General features: G+C 37.7%; 1 long non-coding RNA gene across 1 annotated transcript; it reads left to right on the top strand.

Annotated features, from left to right (window-relative positions):
• The first annotated feature begins 1,631 nt into the window (after positions 1 to 1,631).
• On the top strand, positions 1,632 to 9,984 carry LOC143682837 (uncharacterized). Its single transcript, XR_013175313.1, has 3 exons — positions 1,632 to 1,710; positions 9,155 to 9,233; positions 9,845 to 9,984. It is a non-coding gene; the product is annotated as an uncharacterized LOC143682837 (long non-coding RNA).
• The last annotated feature ends 10,449 nt before the right edge of the window (positions 9,985 to 20,433 follow it).

Raw genomic sequence — 20,433 nt, forward strand, 5'->3', positions numbered from 1 at the left:
GGTTCTGGAGGTTAGATTCAAAATCAAGGTGTCAGCAGGGCCTTACTTCCTCTGATGTCTGGAAAGCTCAGACAGTGGCCGGCAATTCCCAATGTGCCTTGGTTTGTGGCATAACTCAATCTCTGTCTCCACCACATGGACGTCTCTCACTTACTGTGTCCACATTTCCTCTCTTTATAGTCATACTGGATTAGGGTCCACCTTTGAGCCAGTTTGGGCTCATGTACCTGTATCAGGTGGTGCAGCATGAAATACCCTGATTGCCTTTGTTGAATCAGCCAGGAGACATTTTCACTTTCTGTGGAAAAAAAGAGATAGAACAGAATCTGTTTCCTAGAGGAAACTCTCACAATAGCATCTGGGTTAAGTATTACATGCATTTCAATGCAGTGATGAAGTTGAAAGATTAAGGGCTTTTTATCCCAACTCCTTTCAGAACCAGGCATAATTCAATGCAAAGTGATTTTTAAGAGCTTGTCTTATCCTTTCCACAACATCAAATTTAGAACAATTTTTAATCAAAAAGTTATCCATGGACTATAGTTAATAGTACAATTATAAAATTGCTTTAATCATATCTACCACACCAATTTAAGGTGTTAATAATAGAGTGGTATACGGGGATCTTTATTTTATACATGGTTGTTCTGTAAACCCATAACTTCTTTAATTAAAAACAATTTTTTAATGTGACTTTAAGAGAAGTTATGACAGTGAGATACGTGGTCTCCTTATTATTCAGAAAATTGCCTTGAAAAATATAAATATTTACCTTAATAAAGCCCTTTATTACAAAATCTTAAAATTATTGAAATGTAATGTAATTAAGATTCTTCTGCTACCATTATAATCAACATGTAAGTATAAATGACGAACAATGACAAATAAAAGTTAATTGACTTTACAGCTCTTTTTTGTTTTTCTTTTTCAACCACAGTGTTTAGAACATGCTGTAGTTATTATAAACCACAAAATAAAAATAAATCAATAAATAAAGCTTTAACATGTGAAAGGTTTTTAGTATGTTTTTAAAAAATGTCAAATTGATAAATCTGACAAGGAACAGAGGGTAAATGATCTTTGAAACTGCTGTTTCATTATTGAAAGACCCAAGGAATGCCACTTCCCCTTTATAAGCTGGTCATAAAAGTGGTTTATTTACAGGCAAAGTCTGGTTTATTAAATGAGAATAAGCTGTGAAAAAAATTCTGATTGTAATTATTAGATCATGAAATAGAGCCATTAGTAGTAATTATTCAAATTAAAAAAAATAGCTATGGTGAGATCATTGATGGTATAAAATTACTATGGACTTAACCCCAAATCATTTCAGCCTAAGTAAACTGCCTTGTATAAAAATGATGAAAGTGGTATATTTATAGAATTCCAACCTATGTTTCTCTCTGAATATAGAAACTAGGAACAACCTAAATGCCCAACCATGGGGTCTGCCAGAGATGATCATCTTTTCACCAAAAATTATGCACCTCATTCATAGAATAGGGTTGACTTGGGGAAGTGGTTGCCTGTCCAGAGACTGCATTTCCCAGCCTTGCTTATGTTATATGTGTCCACGTGACTAATTCTTATCAATGGATTATGACTGGAAGTGATGTGTGTTACTTCTAGACCAAGACTTTGATAAAGTGGGTATGACTTCTGTATACTTCCTTTTTCTCCATTTTTTGGCTGGATGCAGGGAACTTCAAGGTATCTGATTCATGGAAGATTCAAGGAGAGTCAATCCATAGCTGGTCAGCAAGTTCTGTTGTGACCTGGTATAAAAGGTGAAAGGGTCTGTTAGATTCTCACTCCCAGTAATCTAAATGGAAAAAACAGAGGGAATCAGGGTTTGACAGTGGGAGCTGAAGTTTCTAGAATTCTGTGATTCTTGATATCAGGTGGGTTGGCATCTGATTCTAAGTTTGGGGTCCATCTGGTTAGCTGTAAGAGATACCATAAACCAGATGCAGCCTTGGGAAAAGAGCTGGATGAAACAGAGGAAGAGGCTGAGGGCTGTGCTGTGAAAGGAGGTGGTTCAAGAGCAGAGGGAACAAGGAACCATGGTCACATATAGTGGAGGTGGGGGAATGCAGGCTATTAAGCAAAAACCACTCAGGGAAGCTGGACAAGTTTGTAGTAAAGAATGTAGACTCTAGAGTCAAACTGCCTGGCTCTACAATTTACTAGCAGTGTGACCGTGGGCAGTTTATTTAAGGTCTTTCTAAGTGTCCTCATCTCTTCAATGGTCTCAAAACAATACCTACGTCATAGAATTGTTATGAGGATTAAATGACATAATTGACACCAAATGCTTAAAAGAATGCTGACCCATTTCAAGAGTTCAACAAATGCTTGACAATTATTATTTTAGGTAATCAGCCAACCAACAGGGTTAGGTACTGGTGTTAGCAAAAGCATTTACTGTTTTACTAATATATCAGCATTTCAAGGGGCTGACGATACATCAGAGAATAAGACCAAGTTCCTGTTCTAAGGAACATGTGTTCTGGGTAGAGCTGTCAAGGGAAAGGGATATAAGGAAAAAGAGAAATCAAGGATGCATCCTGGTTTTTGGCCTCATGAACTGGGTTGATGCTGCTGCAATCTACCGCAATGTAAATAGTCCTGTACCTCTAGTGCTTAGAGCGTGCCTGGCAACTGGTAGGTGCACAATAAACAGTTTAATATGTGAATGGGGAAGGCTTAATAGTGGAAATAAGCACATATCTATATCTACATATTTATGTCTGTATCTATATCTGTATTTGAATCTAGATCTACATCTGTGTCTATCTATATTTTGACCAGCCTTTCTGTTTTATCTATGTATAAGTTTGAGGTACTTATTAGCCATTCAAGTGGCTATGTGAGTAGGCAATTAGATATGAGTCTGGAAGTCAGGAGAGTCATCTGGGGAGGGCGATTTAAATTTGAAGATCATTAGAATATAGGTGATAGTTGAATCCCTGAAACTAAATGAGTTCATGTGGAGAGAAAATATATCTAGAGAAGTGGCCTGTAAACTAAGTTCTGGGGACATCTACTATTTAGAGGTCCAGTAGTCCAGCACAAGAGAAGGAGAGAGAGCTGCCAATGAGTGAGAGGAGATTAGATACTTTCCTAGAAAGGAGTGGTCACCTTTGTTAAATTTTACTGAGAAGTCAAGTCAGTTGAATGCTAAGAATTCAACATTGACTTTGACAAGATGTAGGTCATTAATGTAGTTATTAATTGAAGACCTTCTCTGGGATGATGGAAACAAAAGCCTAATTTCCTCTTTTGTTTGAGAAAGAATGGGAGGTGAGCAAGTAAAGAAACGTCTTTGGAGGGATTGTTGTTTTAATAGTATAGAGAAATGGGATGGGAGTAAGAAAAATACATGGGCTCAAGGAAGAGTGTTTTTTACTTTTTATTTTTTTAAGAGGGTGATATGTCAATGCTAATGATCCAATAGGGAAAAACCTATGCAGAGGCAAAATGGTTTGCCAGGCTGACATCACAATACCATACCATGTGTTAGTTTAAACAACATGAATTTATCGTCTCATGGTTTCAGAGGCTAGAAGGCTTGTATCCTTCTAGAGTCAGTAGAATTCTGGCTGGCTGGTAATATTTGGATTCCCTGGCTTTCCTGTCACATGGCAGTGTCCTCTCCTTTCTCTTCCAGGTTTCCACTGACTTCATTTCAGGCTTCTGGACCCTCCCCATGGCTTTCCCTGCCTATGTCTGAATTCATTCTTCTTATAAAAGACTCCAGTAATCCAGATTAAGGTCCATCCTCATTCTATTGTGTCACATCTTAATTAAAATAACATCTTCAAGAGATCTTATTTTCAATGGGTTCACACCCACAGGAATGTGGATCAAGTCCAAGAACATAGCTAAATGGGATTACATAATTCAGTCCGCCAGAGGAGATAATTGGAGATGTGATGTCCTTAAGTAAAGCTGGAGGGGATGGGATCATGTGACCAGAGAGGGGTTGGTCTTAGGAGCAGGGGCATTTCTCCCACTGACTCGGGCATGTGGGCTTGGCTGCAGAAGGATTGGTGGAATTGATGAGCATGGTAAGTTGCAGTTGGGGGAGTGTTGGTGATTCAAGGAAATATAAGGTATGAAATAAAGAGCAATAACGTGGAAAAAGCAGTAGCACTTTCTGACAGTTTAGAGTCTGTTTGAGATTTATGGTCAGGAATCTGCAGTGAATCCAAATAGCATGGATATAAGCACCTCTTCAGTGATATTCAACTACTCAGGTTCAGGTAGATCACAGACTCACTTAAATTGCAACCACAAGTGGGAGAGAGCTCCCAATACACCATAAGGCTGACTATACTTGGCTGAGGACATGGCAAGGGATTAAAAAAATCTGATGATGGCCAGGAAGTTCAACCATTACTAAGTTGGTGACTACTTAGCACAGAGGTCATCAATCCCCACAATGGGGGTAGTGGCATAAAAAAGTGGACTTGGTTAAGACTATAGAGAATGGATGTGGTGTAGCAACTGGAGAGTGCATGATCTCTCTAAAGACCAGTGTCAACATACCTTGAGTCCATGTGAATTTGTGGGATGGTTGATCCAGATCTTGCCACTTTTCAAAAGAAGATGAAAATTTGGACTTTTATTTTAAATGCTCTTACTTGAAAAACCACCTGCATGTGTGGAGCAAGTTACTACAATAACGTGTCATGGCAGTATACGTTCAGAGCACAACAGAAACTTGCAGCAAATGATCCCTTCATTACTTGCACAGAATAAAGGGTCCAGAAAGGGCAAACAACCTCTTTGTAACTTACTTAGCACAAAGAGTCCGAAAGAGCAGGCGAAGAACCCCCATCATGGCTGGGCTTCTGGTGTGGCTGAAAACTGCTCTGAGTCAGAGTTGGTAGGTGGCAACTCTGCATGCTCTACTTCATGCTGGAGATGAGAGACAGATTTACACTGTTTGAGTGTGGTTTTTTAATCCGCCTTGGGGAAGGGGCCCTACCACCGAGATTTCCTGTTCTGATGAGCATCTGGGGCTGCTTGTTTCCAGTTTGGGTTTAAGGGCTAGCTGGGCTTTTCTTTAGATTAACACCTGTCCCAGGTTGTGGAATGATAAGCCATAGTGAAAGAGGTGGGGATAGTGGAGGGGATGGCTGCTTAGTATGTGCTTGTACCTTTCCCAGAGAAGGAGGTGGGGTACATGAGGAATGGGTGAAAGCTGCTTACCAGGTGCTTGTGATTTCCCTAACAGCATGCAATCAAAACTAGCCCTTGGCCATCAGCTTGTAATCTTTGTCATTGCGTAACTTTTGAGTCCTCTGTAGGTTAATAGTAATCATACATTATATCCCTAAGGTGTTATAAAGTGCTTTCATATACATTGCTTTCTTTAGCCCTTATGAAACTTAATTTGATTAATATTATTATTTTCTTTTAAATAAACAAGGGAACCAAAATTCAGAGACTTGTGCTCTTAGAACTTTATCAGAGTTCCTCTATTCTGTTTTTCCATTTCATATCTTCATGCCCCTATGCTCAGCTAAACTAAATGAGTCCTTCAATCTGCTAATATATCCTCACCAGCACTATCCTTGGTACAGATCCTTCTGTTTTGAATCCCTTCCTCTTTACTGTGTCCACCTTGTTACTTCTTCTCTAATTTCTACCCATACTTCAGGGCTGAGTTCAAATGCTTCCTCCCGTGAATACCTCAGCTGGCTCTGTGCTCCCTTCCCTAGTTCATAGGTCATATTTTGCAAGAATTTTAGCTGATATATGTAAAACTCTGGGAGCAGGGAGCAAATCTTATTTCACTTTACTATACCCTGCGGCATTCTTGCAAGTTTCAAATACAAAATAGATTAATATTTGTTGAATTGAATTTTCTACCTAACCTTCATGACGAAACAAATAAAAAACTTACTGTGCAATCCATGAGATGAATAAAAACTTAAGTTAAATTCAACAATTCCTCTGTATCAGCATAATAGGAAACTGCATTTCCAGCTACATAAGTGGTGAGGGCTCATCTTCTGAGCTTAGAGGACAGCCTGCAGCCTCGGAGCCAGTGTAGACCAGTGACGGAGAATGGTTAGATCACATCTTGAGCACACCAACAGACTTCACTATGGCTCAGTCCTTTCCTCAAACATAAATCAGGATTTTCAAAGAATTTATTTAACAATTCCTTAAAGAATATACTTTATGTTGCAAAGTGGCCCTAGGAATGGAGCATTTCATCTAAGCTCTGCTAAACAGGTAAAATTCAGTTAGACGCTTGCATGCGATTAGTGAATCAGAAAGAAAGAAGCCACTGTCTCTCTAACAATGAGATGAAAGCAGGTTCTTCTATTAACTGGGACTCAAGTATACTGCAGTATTCACCACACTCTGAGAATGAGCAAGGAGAATGTTCAGAGTTGCTTTTCTCACTTATTGCTTTCTTCTCATTTTTTTTAAACTTTTTTTTATTGTATACTATAACATATAAACAAAGCAAAGAAGTAAAAAAGCAGTAGCTTTCAGAGCACTCTTCAACAAGTAGGTACAGGACAGATCCCAGAGCTTGTCATGGGCTATCATACTTTCTTCTCATTTTTAAACTGCTTCTATTCATTTCTGCGTGCCTGGATATGAGATATTGAGGCATGCTAATTTTTTTTTATTAATTAACGGAAAAAAATAAATTAACCCAACATTTAGAAATCATACCATTCTACATATGCAATCAGTAATTCTTAACATCATCACATAGATGCATGATCATCGTTTCTTAGTACATTTGCATCGGTTTAGAAGAACTAGCAACACAACCGAAAAAGATATAGAATGTTAATATAGAGAAAAAAATAAAAACAATAATAGTAAAAAAACAAAACAAAACAAAACAAAACAAAAACCTATAGCTCAGATGCAGCTTCATTCAGTGTTTTAACATGATTACTTTACAATTAGGTATTATTGTGCTGTCCATTTTTGAGTTTTTGTATCTAGTCCTATTGCACAGTCTGTATCCCATCAGCTCCAATTACCCATTATCTTACCCTGTTTCTAACTCCTGCTGGACTCTGTTACCAATGACATATTCCAAGTTTATTCTTGAATGTCCGTTCACATCAGTGGGACCATACAGTATTTGTTTTTTAGTTTTTGGCTAGACTCACTCAGCATAATGTTCTCTAGGTCCATCCATGTTATTACATGCTTCATAAGTTTATCCTGTCTTAAAGCTGCATAATATTCCATCATATGTATATACCACAGTTTGTTTAGCCACTCGTCTGTTGATGGACATTTTGGCTGTTTCCATCTCTTTGCAATTGTAAATAACGCTGCTATAAACATTGGTGTGCAAATGTCCGTTTGAGTTTTTGCCCTTAATTCCTTTGAGTAAATTCCCAGCAATGGTATTGCTGGGTCATATGGCAATTCTATATTCAGCTTTTTGAGGAACCGCCAAACTGCCTTCCACAGTGGTTGCACCATTTGACATTCCCACCAACAGTGGATAAGTGTGCCTCTTTCACCACATCCTCTCCAGCACTTGTTATTTTCTGTTTTGTTGATAATGGCCATTCTGGTGGGTGTGAGATGATATCTCACTGTGGTTTTGATTTGCATTTCTCTAATGGCCAGGGACATTGAGCATCTCTTCATGTGCCTTTTGGCCATTTGTATTTCCTCTTCTGAGAGGTGTCTGTTCAAGTCTTTTTCCCATTTTGTAATTGGGTTGGCTGTCTTTTTGTTGTTGAGTTGAACAATCTCTTTATAAATTCTGGATACTAGACCTTTATCTGATATGTCATTTCCAAATATTGTCTCCCATTGTGTAGGCTGTCTTTCTACTTTCTTGATGAAGTTCTTTGATGCACAAAAGTGTTTAATTTTGAGGAGTTCCCATTTATTTATTTCCTTCTTCAGTGCTCTTGCTTTAGGTTTAAGGTCCATAAAACTGAGGCATGCTAATTTAATGCTCTTTCCTCCTCAACCTATGTGAAGATCTGTAGATGTCTTTTGCATTAACGTTATCAACTTGAGCTAGTGAGGAATTAATAAAGAAAGTTGGAAAAAGGATGGTATTTTTTGTTTTAAGCCAATTTGTGATAATTTATGTGCTTCTGATTAAGTTAAAAGAACTCAGTTACACATATACTTAAAATAAAAATTCATGAGCCCAATTGAATGTAGACAGATGGATGAATCGAGAGGAGAGAGAGTGGGAAAGTTGTGGATGTTTATCAGTTTAGTATCCTAGCTTGGGAGATAATTTCTCAACAAATCAATCATGCTTGGTTGGCTTGTAAAGAATGATTGTTTGGATCTTAGCTATCCTGTGCCATACCTCAGGCTTAGAGCTCCACATATACTTAGCATGTCAGGGGATCAAGGGCATTCCTGGGAGAATAAGCATGCACCAGCTATTGGCTTCATTGACAGTGCTGGCAATTTTGAAATTAATGTCTGATGCCAAAGAGGGTCTTTTTTGTTCCCTATGGCTCAGAGTTTAACATAAGGTAAGATATCTAACTTGGTTTAAGTTTTTGGAAAATGGTACTTTACAGGAGCCAGAAATGATAATCAGTAGAACACAATAATTTTGGATCAATGGAAGTTCACTGAACAATGTAAGTTAACAAAATCATCTGCTGCATTTAACTGTGAGTTTGTATTTGTTCATTATTTTTTGATGCAATTACATAGTAAAGTGTTAAAAATGGATTTTAGTCATTACAAGTTTTTATGAGATGAGTTTGGACCATCATATTCGGCTTTTAGAAACTCAATCCTTTCAGGTGAGAAGAAATACAGTGTGATGGACTAAGTGGGTAGGGGCTGCCACTGCTGGTGGCAGCATGGTCAACAGTAGGAGATGTTGACCTTTCCATCAATAGGCAGTTACAGAAAATATGCGGGTGTGATTCTAGAGAACAAAGAGCGTTTTTCTGTACCTTGAAAACCAGTTTTCATAAATATAATGTCTATGAAAATCTAAAATACTGGGTTCTTCCTAGCTGCAGACACAGAGCTTAACTAGAAAGTCTTAAAGCAGATGTCAGAGATGAAAACATATTACCCTTCATATCTGATCCAATCCCAAGTCGCTCATTCTATTTCTGATGAAGTTAATCATATCTTTTTTCCTTTAACCCCTTTCTTTTGCTAGTTTTGCATAGGGCGATACATGTGTTTTGGCGAAATAAGATAAATGCATCTGAGAATTTCTACAAGTAGGAGAAAAAGAGGTAAAGTGCATTAGGCTCCTTCTAAAATGTGCATGTGACTGCACTGGGCATTGTCTCGGTGTTCTAAATCCACCCCTCTATACTCTGCTTTTTGATGCTGGGGTTCAGTTTCTATAAACTTTTCTCCCTTGTCATCTAGAGCCCTGTTATTCTCTGTCCAAAGGGGACACTAAAAGGGACTGAAAGAAAGGACTTGCCACAACAGCAATGGATGTATCTGGGACAACTCAGTATCACCCCCTTTACATTTCCAGTTCTCCCCCACCTGATCAACAATTTTGGTTAAATTCCTCTTGTTAAAAAGTCTGGTGTATTTCTGCTTCTCAGCTGGACCCAAATGAAAATACTAAACTAGGCTGGCTTTGTTAACTTTTATTCTTTGTGGCTGATATGTTTCGCCAGTGCTTCTGAGCTGATGAGAGGCGATTGGCTACTGGTAGGATGCTAGACTGCCATGACATTTATTAAGAATATAAAATAGAATTTACTTCCAACATTATTTTAGCAATTTTTATTTCTGTAGAACTTATTATATATGGTATATACATATAATAATACCATTTCTATAAACAAAATGCTGTAGGAATAACACGCTTTTGTTTCTCTTCCAGGACAACTCCAAATAAACACACACAAAGTGGAAAGTCACTATCCAAAGACATGGTTTGACCCATTTGTTTTATTTATATGTCCATAAAACATAACCTAATTTTAAAGAAATCCTTCCTGTATTTTCATATGGAAAACAAGAACTAGCCTTAAAATAAAAAGTTGTGTTTTCTTGTGATTTAAACAGAACATACTGTTGAGTTGGCTTATTGAACTAAAGTTGTCTAAAAATGCTGCATTGGCATCATCCAAATGATCAGTTCATTTCACCTAGGAAACGGCTCTCCCTGAGTACAGAATTGTTGGAAGTGAACAAAGCTTCTAATTACTCTTGAAAGAATCTCTGAAGAGCTAAGATCAGTGAATTGGATTAGAATTCATCATCTTCTATTTACCATAGAAAAAATGAAAAATCTTTCTTTTTCCTAAGCACTCTCTCTCATTCTCTTTTTGAATTTCTCCCTCTTTCCCTCTCTCTTACTATCTCTTGATTTTACAGAAGATATTTATAAACAATTCATAGGTCAAGACAAGGCAAGCGTGACTTTTATTTCCTATTATTCCATTGTAAATGAGGGCTATGGCTGTGGCAGCTTTGAAATGACTCCTGTGCCTTTATTCTAATCTTCTCTTGAGATTTCTGAAGGGTGCTCTCTTTCAGGAGCTGGCTAAACAAGTTTAGTTGTTTTCTGACAGCTGGGTTGGAGCTAGAGCTGTTTCCAGATTGTGAGAGCATGGGCAAGGGTGCTAGAATGGATATTGAAGGGAGAGAAGGAGAGAGCAGAAGGCAGAGAGGTAGAGAGGTAAGGGAACAGAAGCAGGTTAGGCCCAGGGAATCAGGGGACTTTTCAACTTATCTTTTGGTTATTTTGGACCATTCTCTCTTCCGATAAAATCAAAGCCATGAATACAAACAGGATTGCCCAGTTTGAGGGAAATGTGTGAAATTTGGTGGCTTTCCCTGAGACATCAAAAAGCTATGAGGCTTTCAGAGAAGCAAGCCTCTTAGATGAGTGGGCCTTATTTTAAGGCTTCAAGACATCATTTTATTTTAAAAAGTTAACTTTGAGCAGTTTCCATGGCTCGAACATGTTGCTGTTTTTGTCTATAAGCTGAGATTGAGAGCGCTGAATGTGGTCACCAGACCGCTGCCTGAATTTATCGGCAGGTCGTGGTCCGAGGCCTGCGTCATCTCTGCCATTTCGTTTGTGTTTGTATGCTTCTGGTAGTTTCCATTTTCAGTCTGATCCAAGGTTGAGTCTTTTTACTTTTATTTATTTTTTTAATAAGCATTTTATTGACAAATCTTCACACATACATATTTCCATACATGGTGTACAATCCATGGCTCACAGTATCATCACATAGCTGTGTATTCATCACCATGATCATTTTTTTTTTAGAACATTTGCATCACTCCATAAAAAGAAATAAAAAGAAAAAAGAGAAAACTCATGCATACCATACCGCTTATCCCTCCATCTCATGGACCACTAGTGTGAGTCTTTTTTTCTTAACAATCATTTTCTCATGGCTGCTGTTTTAGGGTCGTAGAGGTGTGCTTGATGCCGGCAGCTCTACTTCCAGTTCCCAACCCTTTCCCCAGGGCTACGCTTTCATGCCTATAACTTCCTGAATATTTCTGTTTGCACAAAATTGCTTCAAATGAGAACATTAATCTTTTTTCTAAGACCCACTTCTTCCTGACATCCTATTTCTGAGAAAGGCACCTGAATTACTGAGGCCCGACTTAGCTTCTCCTCGCCCTGAGTCCGATCAGCCGCTTGGACATGCTCCTCCCATGTCTCCAAGTTCTTCCCTCCTTTCTATTCTCACCTTGCCCTCTCATTACCCAGACTTCTGCTGTGCCCCCTTAACTGGTCTTTCTACTTCTGGTTTAACTTTCTTCAATCAGTTCTGCATCCCATTACAATTTAATCTTCTAACATCCCCTTCATTATTTCTTTCCCCAGTTCCAAAACTGCCAGTTATTCCCCTTTTGGCCTGACCTGCTCACCCACATTTTAAGTTCCTTCAAGTTCATCAGCCTTTTAAAATTTGCCACTAACCACTTAGTGCTCGACATGAAGTCTGCCATTTAGAACAGTGGAAGCAAACCTTTCTGGGTCCAGATCTAATTGAGAGTCTGATGAAAGCTATATATACATATTCTTTCAAAAAAAAAAAAAACAGTAAAAAAAGCAAAAAACAAGTATGGTCAAAATTTTGCATGAGACACATTAAGTCCAGAGTGGTGATTATTATTTCTGGATTTTGAGAGGCTGTTTTATATATATAAGCAGATATTTGGAGAGAAGAACGAAGCCAAACATGTTGGAGTTAAAGTAATTCAGAACATATGGGTAAGGAAGACAGTGTCTATATTTTAGAACCACTCTTTGAGATCAATGGCGGAAAGGTTTATTTGACCTGGTACTGAAATTTTCTGTAGTGCATAATCTAATTCAACCTATCTGCATAGCTCATTTGAACAATTGAAACATAGGGAGCACAGAATGAGAAAGAAGTCCTTTAATCCTGTATAGATTATTGTAATACCTGGAAACATTGTAGAGCATATTAAGCAGATAATCAAAAAGTATTAGCAAAGTCCCCTGAGGGAGAGGAGAAAGAATATAGAACTATTAAACCTTACCATCAGGGAATCCCCTGATACTGTGTCAAACTTTAGGGATACACAAATCAATAGGCCATGCCCTCAATCATGAGGCTTACTCTTGTGAAGCTTACGTAGGTAGCAGAGAAGCTTAGGCTACCTATAGGCATGCCTAAGAGTTACTTCTGGAGGACCTCTTTTGTTGCTCAGATGTGGCCTCAGTCTCTCTAAGCTGAACTCCTCAAGGGAAATCATTGCCCTCCCTGTGTGTGGGGCAAGACATCCAGGGTGAAAGTCTCCCTGGCGACATGGGATGACTCCCAGGGATGAATCCAGACCTGGCACTGTGGGATCAACAATTCCATCCTGACCAAAAGTGGGGAAATAAGTGTAATTAATAAAGTATCAGTGGCAGAGAGAGTTCAAATAGAGCAGAGAGGCTACTCTGGGAGTTGTTTTTATGCAAGCTTCAGTTAGACCTTGCTACCTATCATAACCTGCCAACCCTTAACCAGGACCATTCCAACCAATCCTAAAGAACACCTAGGGCAATATACAAGATTCTACAAAGGTTCCATGCACTAGAGTAACTTTCCAGAAACCTACAACCTCCAGATGGGTCCCTGGTCCAGATAAGTCCTAAAACCTAGAGGGCCCAGTCTCTCCAGAACATCAGCTAGTTCTATCTCCCTATCCCATATCAAAAATTTAGAATTGCCATAGCCCAAACACCCCTAAAGATCAAAGATGATGGTGGAGTTATACAAAGAAGATAGGATTTAGCAAATGAATATGAATGCTGAATTATTAAATTGATATCTCTTTAAGTCTCCAGTATTTTAGAGCAGCTAGAAGTAAAAATCTAAAATTGTGAGATTATAACCCATGCCAAACACCGAAATATGTCCTACAACTAATTGTGCTGCTGTGCTTCGAAATTTTTTTGTTTATTTTTTTCTTTTTTTGCATGGGTAGGCACCGGGAATTGAACCCAGGTCTCTGGCATGGCAGGTGAGAACTCTGTCTGCTGGACCACTGTGGCTCAGTGGTTTGAAATTTATAGCTTTCTTGTATATATGTTATTTTTCACAAAAAAAGAAGGAAAGAAAGTTGATTGTGATGATGAAAAAATATTTAAGCCCTCTAGCCTCCTATATTCTGGAGCAGCTAGAAGGAAAAATATGAGAGGATAGTATGGTAGCCCATGACAAACTCTGAATTTGTCCTGTAACCACTTGTTGAAGAGTGCTCTGAAAACTATTTTTTTTATTTCTTTGCTTTGTATATACGCTATACTATACAATAAAAAAAGTTTAAAAAGTTTGCATGAACCTTGGGAATTCATGAACCTTCTAACAGAGCTTGTTCTGAGAAGTCCATTCTAGGATGACTTCTTCAATACATGCTTTAATGTGTGCTAATTTTCTTCTCTCCCTTCTGAAATTATTTCTGTGAATTGCACCACCAACCTCTTAGTTGCCCAGGTAGTATGCCCTCCTTTTCTCTCACCTCAAGTGATTGCTGCATCCTGGAATGTCTCATATTCATCACTTCCTGAATATTCTTTTGTCACTCTCTTTCAAAACCTTCCACTTTTCTGTAGATAATTTTTTTTCTCTTCACCCCTGTTTTCCCTGCCATACATTGTTTTTAGAGTTATTTAAAAAAAAATCTTGGTTCAGACCCCATTGCTTGCTTTTCAATGAGCCCTAATTGGTTGCAAAATAAATAAAAGTTCAAACACCCAGGATTACATTTCCTTCACACCCCGAGTCTGCTGTACCTTACCTTTTCTATCTCCCACCACCTTCCTCATCCAACTAAGAAATGGACTAAATTTCTTGAACTCACCCTGTATGTTTGCATATGCTATTCCCTCTGCCTGAAATTCCCTTTTTCCTGTCTTTGCCTGGCATATTGCTACTCATTTTTCTAGGGCCAGCTTAACATCACATTCTCCCTGGAGCTAGAGGGCCCAGTCACTGCTTCCTCTGTTTGAATTGTAACACTGCTGAACGTGGCAGATATAACACTTGCACATTTAATACTCATCAGGATTTAAGACAGGCCTTATTATCTGAGCTAGACTTTGAACTACTAAAAGGCAAACCTAACTCAACCAACGGTATGTCTTCAGGGCCCTACAGTGCCTTGCACATGTTCGTTAGATGTGTGAACACGGCCCTGTCTCCACAGCTTTCCTTCTGCTGATCAATTTTCCTGGAACTCCTCCTACTTTTTTCAAATCAGTAAAAAATACTGGGGATTTTTTGTCTTAAAATTCTCTTTTATTTCAGACAATTTCTCCTTAACTACAGTAATCTTTTCCATGTCTGTGAATATGGGTATTAGCTTATGTCTCTATTATTCTTTTAGAACTTAACAAATACACTCTTTTGCATTATTTGAAATATTCCCTTGTGGGATGGGGCTGAGGAGGGAGGTCTCAGTTTGAATTCAAATAGGATTCAGCTATATCCACACAAATCCAGTAAGGTCAGTGGTGGATCTGATTATACCAGAGGCCTATGTATGTGAGAACTGAGGTTGTTCTTGGGCAAGAACTCATTCTAAAAAAAAAAAGAGAAAGTAGGCACACTGAATTTGATGCTTTAGTTATTAAGGGCTTGAGCTTGATAATGGTTTGGGCTTTATTTCAAACTCCTGTGTGGTTATGTGAGGACTTCGATTTATTGTTGGAGGTGGTGAGTGGGCAGTGGGGTCCAGCCGAAACAAACACATTGGAAGCCCATGTGAGCCATCCCTTGGCAACTCCTTGATAGGGAAGGGGCATTTTGCTGAGGGCGGAGGTTTTGTCCTGGCTAGTGGAGAAAGTAGTGAAACTTGAGATATTACTCTTTGCATGACCTTTATGTTACCCATGCACCAATAAAGCCTAGAGAAATGCAGGCTGTATCTTGTCTTTCCATCAACACAGTATATCTCCCTTCTATTTCAGTGACATGCTCTCTCTTTCTGGCTTTCATCATTTCTCATCTGCATTATTGTTGTAGCTGCTGTTTTCCAGTATGCGATCTTACACATCAGCAATTCATTCTGTGCACTGCTCTCAGAGTTCGCTCTCTAAATAGGAACCAGCCACTTCCAGTTCAAGTCAGCAAAGTGAGCCTGTATTTACCTCTCTTCTCCCCCATATTACTTTGAAATGGTAAAAGACATTTAAAACTAAAAAATAAACCCACAGCCACAAGACACAAGGAAAGTTGTCACAAGAAGAGAACTATTGAGAATTTCTGGAACATATAAAGTAGATGGTATTGAAGGTGTTCTAGTTTGCTAGCTGCTGGAATGCAATATACCAGAAACAATGGCTTTTAAAAAGAGGAATTTAATAAATTGCAAGTTTACCGTTCTAAGGCTGAGAAAATGTCCAAATTAAAACAAGTCTATAGAAATGTCCAATTTAAGGCATTCAGGGAAAGATACCTTGGTTCAAGAAGGCCGATAAAGTTCAGGGTTTCTCTCTCAAGTGAGAAGGCACATGGCAAACAAGTCAGGGTTCCTCTCTCATTTGGAAAGGCACGTGTCAAACACGGCATCATCTGCTAACTTTCTCTCCTGGCTTCCTGTTTTATGAAGCTCCCTTTGAGGTGTTTACCTTCTTCATCTCCAGAAAACTGGTAGACTACTGGCTGTAGACTCTGCATCTTGTGGCTATGTCATTCTCTTTCCCTCAGAATCTCTAGCTTTCTCCAAAATGTTTCCTCTTTTATAGGATTCCAGTAATCTAATCAAGACCCACCCGAATGGTTAGAGACATGTCTCCACCTAATCCAGCTACACAACCACTCTTGATTGAGTCACATCTCCAGGGAGATGATCTAATTATAGTTTCAAGCATACAGTACTGAATAGGGATTAGAAGAAATGGCTGCCTTCACAAAATGTGATTAGGATTAAAACATGGCTTTCCTAGGGTACATACATCCTTTCAAACTGACACAGAAGGATAATTCATTCAGAACTGAGATAATCGTGATACAATACAAGCAATGGAAGGGGCTCGTTCAATTATAACAGAGAGTGAATTTTCTAAAAATATGTTGTTATTATCTTCTTTTTTTAGTATACAAAATAAGTCACACTGAATATATTTGGTTTAGAGCATACTGTTTTTGAAAATATGAATCAGAGATAATTTTGTACTTGTCATCATAACCTGGCCAGAAAGAATCTTTTGATTCTTAACATTACTTAAATGTTGTCTTTCTGAGTGAAATAAAGTAGTTGAGCTAATGTTATTAATCAAATCTCTATTTTTCCTAGCTGGTGTTTGAAGTAAATATACCCTTCTGATGTGGAGCTTGGGGAGATGAGCTTGTAGGAGTTCTGCTCTGGTGGCTGTGGGGAAGTCCTTAGAAAAAGACTTAGTTCTCAAGTGAATGAGCTACCGTGGCCTGGCTTCCCAAGCCCTTGATGCCTTTGGGTTGGACCCAGCCCATTAGTCTTCCCTGGGTAGGAGCTGGCCAGGGTCCTGAACAGCTGGGTCCTGTGCTTGGCTGAGTCACTCCAGATGATGTAGCTGAGAGGAGTGCCTGTCCTGCCTGAGGGACCAGACGTTGCAAGGGAGGCTTAAGAGGTTCCACCTCATTTTTAATTTCCCATACTTTATGAAGAACCTCTTTAAGTTTGTTTTTTGTATTTTATAATGAAGAATTTTTGATAACATGGGCAAATAGAAGGATTTAAAATTAAGTGAAAAAAGAAAGAAAAAAATTAAGCGAATTCAATCAAAGTGCAAATGGAATAGTTGGTATAATCATAAGATACAGCTGAGCACTTTGTTTTAACATTTGAGAATATGTATTTTCCAGATCACCATGTATTCAACCATATATACACCCAAATAAGAGAAAAGAGGAAGGAATTTCACAAAATTATTAACATAGGGCCATGGAATATCAGATTTTATTCTACTTATTATATATTTTTCAGTATATTGTAAAATTTTCTTCCAATCAGGAATAGAACAACATAAAGTAATTTTTAGGATAAAAATTAAAAATTTAAAAGAATTTAGATTATGTTTTCTCCTATATTTCAGAATTTACATTTTTTCTAAAACAATATAGATTACTTTCATTATAAAAACTTTATTTTTTAAACAAAATAAATCATTGTTATGTTAAAAGTTCATTTTTATGAGTATAGGTGATTTTTTTCTCACACTTTTATGAAGCATTCAGGTGACTTTAAAAATACGTTTCTGAAGTTCATGAATTTTCTAAAATAGAAGATAAAATTTTCTATGGTTAAAAACTTACTTTTTAAAAAAACAGATTATATGTTGTCTCACTCTTTTACTTATAAGAGTGTTTATTTATTATTTTATTTTCCAGTATAAATTTAATTCTTTAGCTTCTGGTGATATTTGGAAAAATGTTTTTATCATGTGTATATTAAAAATAAAAATGTTACCCCAGCATCCCAACCTATACAGGTGCATCATTTGTGTATGTGATACACACAAAGACATACACATATATTTATACATAGGATACTATGTCCTTTGTTTATATTTTCAATTTTAGAACAGTGTTAAAACTACAAAAAAGTTGTGAAGTTTAGAGTCCTCATATACCTCACACCTATTTTTCACTAATATTAATGTCTTACATCAATATGGTACAATTATTACAATTGATGAACCAATACTAATACATTCTTATTAATTAAAGTCTATACTTTATTCAGATGTCCTTAGTCTTTAATGTCCTTTTTTGTTTTCTGTTCCAAGATCCCTCCAGGACATCCCAAGTACATTTAATCATCATAACTCTTTAGACTCTTCTTGGGAATGATGGGTCCTCAGACTTTCCTTGTTTTTGATGATTTAAACAGTTTTGTGTAGTAGTGGTCGTGTATTTGATAGACTGTTATTCAATTGGGATTTGGCTGATGTTTTCCAATGATTAGATTGGAGTTACACGTCTTTGGGAAGAAGCCCACAGAGGGGATGTGCCATTTTTATCTTGTCATATTAAGGATGCATACTACACAATTTGTTACTGCTGGTCTTGATTTTAATCACTTGAAGTAGTGTTTCTGTCAGTCTTCTCCTGTAAAGTTACTCTTTTCAGCTTCCTTTCCATACTGTATTGTTTGGAAGGAAGTCACTATGTACTGCCCATACTTAAGAAGGGGGGAATTATGCTCCCCATCCTTGAGGGTAGAAGATCTACTGTCCTTGGGTTTTAAATTTTGTTTATTTCTCTATTTTATTTGAGAAAGAAATATAAAAGCTTAACAGAATGAATGTTTGAATTGGGAAATCAAGGGAAACGTATATAGGTCAGCAAGACATTGTGGGAACTCAGCCGAGCTAAAGTAGAAATGGTAGAATATTTATATTTTTGTGACCCCAAAAGTGAAATAAGCCAAGGACACAGTTGGAGTTTGAACAGCAGGTATAGGTGAAACTAATTTATGCATGCAACACTCTTGTCTTCTTGGTGACATTCTCCCCTCCTCATTTTAACGATATTGAAATGAGAAAATTCATACACAAGTGAAGCAAACAGTAATTGGAGGCAGAGTAACATGTGATCTAGTTAATTCCACTTTGGGGGAAAGGAATGGATAAGAATTTGGTAGGAGTTTGTGAAGAAGATAAAGGAGATTAAGGGGGTGTTGTGTACTTGCAGATAGAAAGCATTTTCTGAGCCTGCTTGCTGGGGAAATTCTTGGCCCCCACAGACCTACAGAATCTTGACTGATTTGGCCATAGCCAGTGTAAATAAACTAAATGGTGTGGATTGATGTTGCTTCATCTGTCTGTTATGATATGATGGTGGCATGGAAGGAAGGCTCGACTCTGGCTGCATATCAGAATCACTGGGAAGTGCTTTTAAATTTAACTTTTCATTTGGAAGTAATATATCTTACAGAAAAGCTGCAAAATGAATGCAAAATTTCCCTTATATCTTTACCAGATTCCTGAACTATTAACATTTTACCATGTTTGCTTTAACATTCTCTCCCCCTCAATATATGTACACACGCACATAAACACAGTTTTTTCCTGATTCAAGATTTTACTCTTAAAATACTTCAGTGTGTATTTCCTAAGAGCAGGTATATTTTCTTATATAATCACAATAGAATTATCAAAATTAGGATATTAACATTAATATAGTGTTATTATCTCTTCCACAGATCTTATTCACATTTTGGCAATTATCCCACTCATGCCCTTTATGATAAAAATGAATAAAAAATTCTGGTCCAGGGCCCAAAGCAAGATCACATATTTCAGTTCATCATCCTATCTCTTTACTCTCCTTTAATCTGGATGAGTTCTTCAGTTTTGCTTTGGCTTTCCTCAATTTGAGTTTATATGTTGTCGTCTCATGATCAGATTTAGGATGGATGGTCTGTTGTCTAAAATCTATCTTTAAAAAAATGAATCTTTTCTTCATTTTTTGAAATCTGTCTTTGTCACCTACTTAATTTCTATATGCCTGCAGGAATCTGTAGGATTATTTTTATTTAGCAATAAGTGTTTCAGCCAATCCGCTGCATTTGATTTGTACCAATGGCTTCCTCTAAAGGAAAAATGTCAAATATTTTATGTTCTTCAACTGCTAATCTCAGGTTTCAATACTTATATAGCTGGTTTATTGAACAAATTAGATTCCGTGGAGTTATGAACAGAACCCTCCCCTTTCTTCTTTCTTCTCCCTTGGTTTTCATCTCCACTCTTTTTTTCTGAGTGGCATATCGGGCAGTCCTTATAGCTTTTCATATTTACTGATATGGAAGCTTCTCCCATTTCCCAGCTCAGAAACCTGGCAGGTTTGGGAGGAAAGCATGGAGAAGACAAGCTTCTGTACATTTCCTCCACCATACTCTTCCACTCCCGTAATCTCTACCTTCTCCAGGGTTGGAGGGAATGGATGGGAGAAAGGGGTCTTACTTGGAGAGTGGAATTTGAATTCAGCTTTGGTATCATTT

This window comes from Tamandua tetradactyla, chromosome 5, assembly GCF_023851605.1.
Source record: "Tamandua tetradactyla isolate mTamTet1 chromosome 5, mTamTet1.pri, whole genome shotgun sequence".
Lineage (NCBI taxonomy): Eukaryota > Metazoa > Chordata > Mammalia > Pilosa > Myrmecophagidae > Tamandua > Tamandua tetradactyla.